The sequence below is a fragment of the Octopus bimaculoides genome, chromosome 8 (genome assembly GCF_001194135.2).
Source record: "Octopus bimaculoides isolate UCB-OBI-ISO-001 chromosome 8, ASM119413v2, whole genome shotgun sequence".
Classification (NCBI taxonomy): Eukaryota; Metazoa; Mollusca; class Cephalopoda; order Octopoda; family Octopodidae; genus Octopus; species Octopus bimaculoides.
In genome coordinates, this window is record NC_068988.1 from 77,990,593 (window position 1) to 77,999,706 (window position 9,114).

The window sequence follows — 9,114 nt, forward strand, 5'->3', positions numbered from 1 at the left end:
ATATATATATATATATATATATATATATATATATATATATCACTGCAACTCAACATGTGGTGGAAAAAAATCTTTCCAACAAAGCTTTTCACTCATGTATATATATATGAATGCATAAAAGAAGTTGAAAATGCATTGAAATTCATTTAGGTTTTTTTATTTCTTAATATCTAAAGACCTAACTGCTTTTATAGATTTCTCTGATTTTCAAAAGTTGAGACAGAACGACATAGAGCTATGCTGCAACTATCTTGCTTGTGATTGGAGTTCAAAAATTCTCTTCCTTTTTATAGAGAGAATATAGCTCAGATTTGTTTCTGTGTTGGATATAATTTGATTGGATGAAAAGTATTGTACGTTCCCATGTGACAATATGATTGGTGCCATAAGTTAAAGCTCTCACCATGACAGCTTTAACTTATGGCGCCATAAATATTATCACATGACATTAAAGAACAGACATGTTTTTATTACATTCGTATATTTTCTTCTTTATATTCTTTTATTTTTTTATTTGTTTCAGTCATTTGACTGTGATCATGCTGGAGCACTGCTTTTAGTCAAACAAATCAACCCCAGGACTCATTCTTTGTGAACCTAGTACTTATTGTATCAATCTCTTTTGCCAAACCACTAAGTTGTCAAGCAATGGTGGGGGGACAAACACAGACACACAAATATATATATATATATATATATATATATATATATATATATATATATATATATATATACATAACGTGCTTCTTTCAGGTTCGGTCTATCAAATCCACTCACAAGGCTTTGGTTGTCCTGAGGCTACTGTAGAAGACACTTGCTATAGTAGAAGACCTGTGCCATGCAGTGGGACTGAACCCAGAACTATGTGGTTGGGAAGCAAGCTTCTAAACACACAATCACAACTGATTCTTTTTACCTGTTATGTCCAAAATAATAGGTTATTTTAACTTCCTTTAATATCTATTTGTCATTATCATCATTTAACATCTGTTGTCCAAGCTGGCATGGAGTGGACAGTGTGACCCAGAGCCTGCAAGCCAGTTGTTGGTGGTGGCGGTGGGGGAAAGCACCAGACTCCTGTCTGATTTGTCATGGTATCTAGAGCTGGATGCTCTTCCTAATGCCAACCACTTCACAGTGTGTGCTAGATGCTTTTATGTGACACCACCATGGGTGCTTTACGCAACCAGAAGAATTGGTCTTAACACTTCTGCTGTGGGATACAGGTCTTCTTGAGTACAGCCAAGTGCCAGGTATCTTGGTCCTTTGTCATTCCCACTGAAAGGTTCAGCTCCCCGAGGTTATACTTCAGTACTTCATCCCATGTCTTCCTGGGTCTCCCACTTCCATGTGTTCCATCCTCTTTGAGAGATTGGCACTTCTTTATGGAGCTGTTGGCATCCATCTGCATCATGTGACCAAACCAGCACAATCTCCTCTCTTGCACACAGCAACAAATTCCTCTTATGCCTAACTTCTCTTTTAGAACACTGGCACTCTGTCAAACTTACTTTACACATCCAGCAGAGCATACTAGTCTCATTCCTTTCTAACCTTCACATGTCCTCTGTATTCATTGCCCATGTCTCACTATCATGTAGAATTGCTGTCCATAAACATGCATCATACAATCTTCCTTTCACTCAAAGAAGGAAACCAGTTGTGGCCAACAAAGGTAACAGTTCTCTGAATTTCCTCCATCCTATTCTTATTCTAGCAATCACGCTCTCCGTGCATTCTCCCACCCCCCGCTACTTATTTGGTCTCCTAGATAGCAGAAATTTTCTTCTCCCTCTAATGAACCACAAGGGCATTTGAGAAAATTAATTTCCTGAGTCTCTAAAGTTTTTAAGGATCCTGTACATCTTCCACATATGAAAACTATCTTCTTTGATAACCTTCTAATTAACCCACTGCACTGGGTACACTGTATGGAATTCCAGCCTACAACTTTCCTACAAACAGAACAGGGCTACTAGGACCTTAGTCTTTGCCAAGCTAACCTTAAGGCCCTTAGATTCCAAGTTTTTCTTCTACACCTGGAGATTTTTTACTTATCTCTGATATGGAATCCACTATGAGGGCAAGATCATCTGTATATAGTAGTTCTCAGGGGCTGCCATTCTTGAATTCCTGTTATAGCTTATGGAACAATGAAAAGGAGAGGACTAAGGACTGAGCCTTGATGAACCCCTACCTGTACACTAAATTCTTTGTTACACTTGTGGTTAACTCTCACCTTGCTGACAACATCTTTGTACATGGCTTGTACAGCTTTCATGAGCCATTCATCTATTCCTAACCTCATCAGTGCCCAACATGTCACAGCGGGACACTCTATTGAAGGTTTTCTATTGTATTATAAATTATAGAGTTAATTAAATTTGAACTCTATAATTATCTAATTATTAGTATTTAGATTTAAACTATCAGAGAAAACGATTATGTTCAATATTGAAATATTATTTCAAAAACTTTTTTTTATTTTTCAATCGAGGAACTAACATAAAAATCATTTGCTTTATATAGAGGTTTGATGCAGAGCTCCTTAACCCTTTACCATTCAAACCATCCATATCCAGCCAAGATATTCTGTCTGCTTTATGTTCAAACTGGCCAGATCTTGCCTCTCACACCTACCCTACAATGTCATTCTAAAAATAAATCATCAAATCATCAAAATTTTGATGTTACAAGATAATATGATAGGTGCAGGAGTGGCTGTGTGGTAAGTAGCTTGCTTACCAGCCACATGGTTCCAGGTTCAGTCCCACTGCATGGCACTTTGGGCAAGTGTCTTCTACTATAGCCTCGGGCCGACCAAAGTCTTGTAAGTGGATTTGGTAGATGGAAACTGAAAGAAGCCCGTCGTATATATGTATATGTATACATATATATATATGTGTGTGTGTATGTGTTTGTGTGTCTGTGTTTGTCTCCCCTCCAACACCGCTTGACAATCAATGCTGGTATGTTCACGTCACCGTAACTTAGTGGTTCAGTAAAAGAGACAGAGAGAATAAGTACTAGGCTTACAATGAATAAGTCCTGGGGCCAATTTGCTCGACTAAAGGCGGTGCTCCAGCATGGCTGTAATCAAATGACTGAAACAAGTAAAAGAGTAAAAGAGAGAGTAATTCATGATTAATTTGAAGCAATGTGAGTAAATAAGCATTATATTTGACAAAATAGTCTGAATGCTAAAGGGTTAAATACTGAACTCAAAGTCCAATATTTTCTGTTTCTTAGAATAAATGATGAACCATTTTACAAATCCATTTTGCAGTTAAAAAATAGAATGTTGGGTATGTGATGTCTGAGTGGTATTTCTAATCTTTTACATTTCTATTTTCTACATTCAAGGTAAAGGTGATCTGTTTATGTGTAAAAGATAAGTGGGTTTTGAAAGGAAATTGTGAAATGTAAGACCTTTCCTTCATATCCTTGGAATAAATCTTTAACATTAGGGTGCATCCTAAAAATGAAAACTTCATCAGATTTCTTCTCATGATGGGTGAATACTCCCAGTTTGCTTGATATAATAAACAAAGCACTTATTTATCTGAAGAATCTTAGCTATGACATCAATTAAAACGAACGATATTTTAAGATAAACTTACATTTTGTTTGTTTTAGTTTATTCATGAATACTTGGTAACAATGATTTCTCATAGGTATATACGTTGTGATAAATTTCTAGGTCTGTATTATTTACATGAATTGCAAGAAATACAAGGCAAATTTCCTCAGTAATGACTTATTAGAAATAGAGAAAAGACAACAGTTGAAACATTGTGTCTTCTGTTTGAAAACACTGACTCAGAGTATTTCAGAAATAATCATATGAAGAAACAATTCAATTATTTGTAGTCACATCTCCCTTTTGTAGGAACTCTTTGAGAATTTCGAAATAGTTGACAAAGAAAAAAGATTAGAAAGAAATAGGAAAGAAATGTGTGAGAGATCAAGGAGCCTAGCTTTGAAGTGGTTGATTACCTGAAATGTTTAAAGAGAACACGAAATGTAAATCCAATAAGCTTATTGGACTTTCTGCTTGGTCAAGGGCTTGGGATGTAATCCTTTCTTTGAACCCACTAGCATCTAATTGTTATTATAATAAGGAGCTGCTTTGCCAAATATTTCTTTGTTAGGTGAGAGTTTAGAAATCCATATACTAATGCTATTGATTTAGTTTTTAAAAACTATGAACAAGTGGTAAGAACCTGTGTGCATAGGTTATTAAAAGGTTTTTTTCCAAATACCTATGGAGTATGCTGAGAAATGATCAGGGGATCATTTCAATGTAATTCTATATTTAATGTATTAAATTTCTTACTTCATTTGTCAAAAGTGGTGATTGCAATTGTCTGCATTACTGAAGGACACCACACTGACTTTGAATGAACCTGTATGATTTGATATTGTTTGGTGTAGGTTGAATCTTTGTTGAAGAGCAGAGGCCTTTGAGTATGCATAATAGCTTTGATACCATTATGACTTGTATGACTATACTCCCAGGTGAAGTTGAGAGAGATAATGCAAAGAGATTTAGAAATCAAAAGATACAATTTGATGTTGTCAAATTGAGTGAACTTAAAGTGGAATTTGTTGCTAATACTATTCAATCAACTAATTATAATGCTACTGCCATTGAATTGGTAAGATTTGGTTGTCTTCTTTATATTATTGTTAACATTTCTTAAGATACTCATGTTAATTAATTCTCTTTCAGCTTCTGTGGGATTAAGCTACATTTTGGATTTGAAGTGAAACTCTCTCTTTGTGTTTCTTAATTGTTCTGTATACACATTTAAAACTTAACTAAACATACTATCTTATTTAATTTCATTTTCGTGCTCCAGTGTTTATATTATTGTGTGTATGAGTCTTTTATATAATTTTAGGTTATGCTAATTATTAAATAGTTATCTATAAGCATTATTCTCTACTTTATAATGACAATTTGTTTTGCCTGAAGATGTAAATTTTAATTCCTAATAAGCTTAAAGTCATTGCAGGAATAGTAGTGGTATTGTAATTAGTTGGTACACTAGTATCAGCAATAAACACCATTCTTTGTTGCTCTATGCTCATTCAGCTTTGAAATATATCTTTCAGTTTCTAACTTTCTATTATCTCCCTATACTTCACCAGAGTATATAGTAAAACAATGTTAATAATATTGATATTACTATGTATATTTAAAGGACTCTGATCTTAGATCAAGATACCTCAGTATGAAGTCATTCATTAGCACAAACTTTTGCAATCCCATTGGTCCTTATATAGATAATAAACATGAAGTTTACTATTATAAAAAAGGGATTCTACATGTGTCTAGCTTATGTACACCAGATACATTAAGGAAATACTCTCTGCCTTCTAATTCCATATATAGGCCTCATAAGATGATCTGGCTCACACTCACTTTTTCTTTAACCAAATCAGATCTTGTATGATCATTCTTAAGTCTAATTGATAAATATTTCCCCATTAACCAAGGCTACAGAAAGCTCTTCAACAAAAACCATCTGAAAGTGAGATACAGCTGTACCTCGAGAATGAAAAATATTACAAAAGGAATGCGAACCAAATTTATGGAAGTTAAGTGCTGGAACACCAACACATGACTAATCATGCAGGACAAAGGTGATGATATATTTGAAGCAGAAGTTATCTCTACTAAACGAAACAGGATAAAGGACTACATTGGTATTTGTGGAAGGTAGGTTAAAATATTGTTAATTCAACTGTGCAGTTACTTCCACAAAAAGGGAGAAGAGGAATATAGCAATATTACTGAGTTATCTCTTGAATTTAAAGAGTATGATACTGATTTTGACATCAAGTGGAAAATGGCGAAAGACGTTTTTTTTTAAAATTCTCTCATAAAATTAGTAGCAATGATATATTAGTTCATACATTGACTTCTCTTGCTTTAAGTCATCAACTTAAGTCTGTATGTATATATATATATGTATATGTGTGTGGATGTTTGATTCAAACTCCTTGGTAATCTGAATTTCAAGCGTATCTCTAGTTTTTGGCCATTGAAGTCTGAATGAGAGTTCAATTGAAGAGAGTTAATGTTTACTACTGAACATTAGCCCGTGGCTGGTCGAGAACGGTCATGCAGTGTCACAATTTGATGTTGGTATTTCAGCAACAATAATTGCTTAGAAGATACCACATGGTGGACAGGAAATTGGTTGTGTGGCTGGGGAAAGTTGGAAGGAGCAGTAGATGTGGGAGTATATATGTATATATGTGTACATGTATGTGCCCATATTTCTGTGTGCATGCCTCCATACTTATACAAGTGTGTATGTGTATGTAGATGTACATTCACACATCTGTACACATGTACATGCACACACACGAAGGCACACACATGCACACACATTTACACACATACACATTTACACACATAAAAATTTACACACACACACAAGAGAGCACATGTACATATGTGAACACGCATTGGTCCATAGGTATATGGGTGTGCATGCATGTACATGTACAGCAGTGTACACAAATCCTTGGGTATGCATACAGTGAGCTGATGCATTCATGGACCCATGCATATGTGTGCATGCAAGTGCATATACTTATGTAGCCATGTACAGGGGGTGAGAGTATGCGGATAGGCAGGCATGAAGAAGTGTTGGAGATTGGTGATTTGCAGTGCTGTTCATGTGGGTTAGCTAGTGACGGTGACCTTGGTGCAGGTGATGCTGGGAGTGGCTGGTACTAAGGAGGTATATCCGGGTTGTTGGCAGCTAGTGGCTTGAAATTTCACAGAATGGTGTACCTCTGGTGACAGCAGTATGATACCTCATATTTCTTGTTGATGGATACTGCAGGTTGGGAGATGATATGCAGTTTTTCGTGGAAGCACAGTTGGCAATATGTACATATATATATATATATATATATATATATATATATATATATATATATGTATACACGCATCACTTATATACAGGGTGTACTGTTTGTTGATAAGATTAACAAAATCACATGATACATATGACTTAATGAATACAGCATTATATGTGAGCTACTTCAAGTTTTATGCTCAAATCACAAACCCCTTCAGATAGATGGCCTAGACAAATCACAAACCCCTTCAGGTAGATGGCCCTGCAAAAAAATAAATTAAAATAAATACATATTAATGTGTATGTAAATATATATATATATATATACACACACACACTTACATATATAAACGTGTGTGCTTATATATGTATATACACCCATATCCTGCACATACTGTACTGTTTGTTGATTGGATCAGCAAAAATCACACGATAAATATAATTTAATGAATAATACAGCTTTATGTGTGCTACTTCAAGTTTTATGCTCAGATAGTGCAGTAATCAGATGGTCTTGTATAGCGTACAGTAGTTGTATAAGAAGAAATGTTAAGAAACATTCTAAAGAAAAGGAGGGGGTAATAGAATCTAGGTTGTGTGCTTTTAAATCATTAAATGAAGAATATTGTTAATGTTGAGTCTATAAAGTATTTTAGATGACAACCTTGTTAAAACATTAGGTAATCACTGATAACAATTTTCTTCATTGAATGGGTTAATGCATAAGCTAGATTCTTTGAGAAGAATTATCCTCATTTTATTTAGAATATTTCCTTAACTATTTTTTCTCATTTTTCTAGGTATTTCTCTCATTTTCCTATATTTCTTTATGGAATAATATTGTTGTTTGAGCCTGAATAGTTTTTGGATCATGCAGGGGATGCTACACAAGCCCTGTTCAATTTCTGCATCATCTGAGCATGAAATTTGAAGTAGCACACACACACACACACACACACACACACACACACACACACACACGCACGCACGCACGCAAGCACGCACGCACGCACGCGCGCGCGCACACACACACACACACACACACACACACACACATCAAAATAAGCAACAAGGATATCCAGAGGCAATGCAGTAAAATCATTTCATGCAACTCCATTTAATTGAACAATGTAAACATTACATCAAATATAAAATGTAGAGCAATCTTCAGCTGCACAAAGATATAGAAATTTAATGAAATTACATTTGAACAGAAGGACATATTTTCATAATTAAATCTAAACTCTCGAAGTAGAAAGGAGAAATACAAAAACACATTTTGACTTAGCCAGACCATGAAACGATCGTACTGCCTTACTTCTGGATATCATTGTTGCTTATTTTGATTTTAGTCACCTTATTTTGAAACTGTATGGATAATACCATACTAAATTCTGGTGCCTAAACTTAAGTACCATATTCACCTGAATCTATCTATCTATCTATCTATCTATCTATCTATATATATATATATTATATAAAGGGCATTAACTGTGTATCAATGCCTCACGCTATCGAGGGACTAAATAAGTAAAAAAACTACCAAAAATGCCCTTTATATATAATTAAATATACCTATGAAGAAACGATGAATTTTTTCATTACAAAATTTTTCGTTATTTTTTCACTGAGGTTTTTTCACGCTGACTACTTGATAAATTCTTATAAAGAATTTATCCTTATATTATATTATAAATAATTAGAATATATTCAGTGCTGAATATCATTCTGTATAAGCACATGTTACCGAGATGCAACTGGATAAATTCAAATCTCATTCAGGGAAATATAATTGTGAACAAAAGTCATCGTTGCTGTGATGGCTACATCATGGTAAGTGATTCTTGTTTATTTTTATATATCTTGACCATACGTGTACTGATGAACAAAAGAATACAGGTTACTTCACAGTTTTTTCTGTATTTGATTGAGAAACCAGTGGTCTACCGTTGAGTTAAATGTTTTTAAGAGATAAATTTTGAAAAGCTGCATTCCCTCGCTTTCGGTAAATATGTTGCTTATTTTTGGTAGTTTTTTTTACTTATTTAGTCCCTCGATAGCGTGAGACATTGATACACAGTTAATGCCCTTTATATATAATTAAATATATCTATGAAGAAACGATGAATTTTTTCATTACGAAATTTTTCGTTATTTTTTCATTATGAGGTTTTTTCACACTGACTACTTGATAAATTCTTATAAAGAATTTATCCTATATTATATTATATAA

General features: G+C 34.3%; 1 long non-coding RNA gene across 1 annotated transcript in view; it reads left to right on the forward strand.

Annotated features, from left to right (window-relative positions):
• The window catches only part of LOC106870594 (uncharacterized), a 64,530-nt gene that overhangs the window by 11,120 nt on the left and 44,296 nt on the right, over positions 1-9,114 (forward strand). The window contains exon 2 of the long non-coding RNA XR_001409545.1: positions 5,503-5,725. This is a non-coding gene — a long non-coding RNA (uncharacterized LOC106870594). The remainder of the gene's footprint in view (positions 1-5,502; positions 5,726-9,114) is intronic.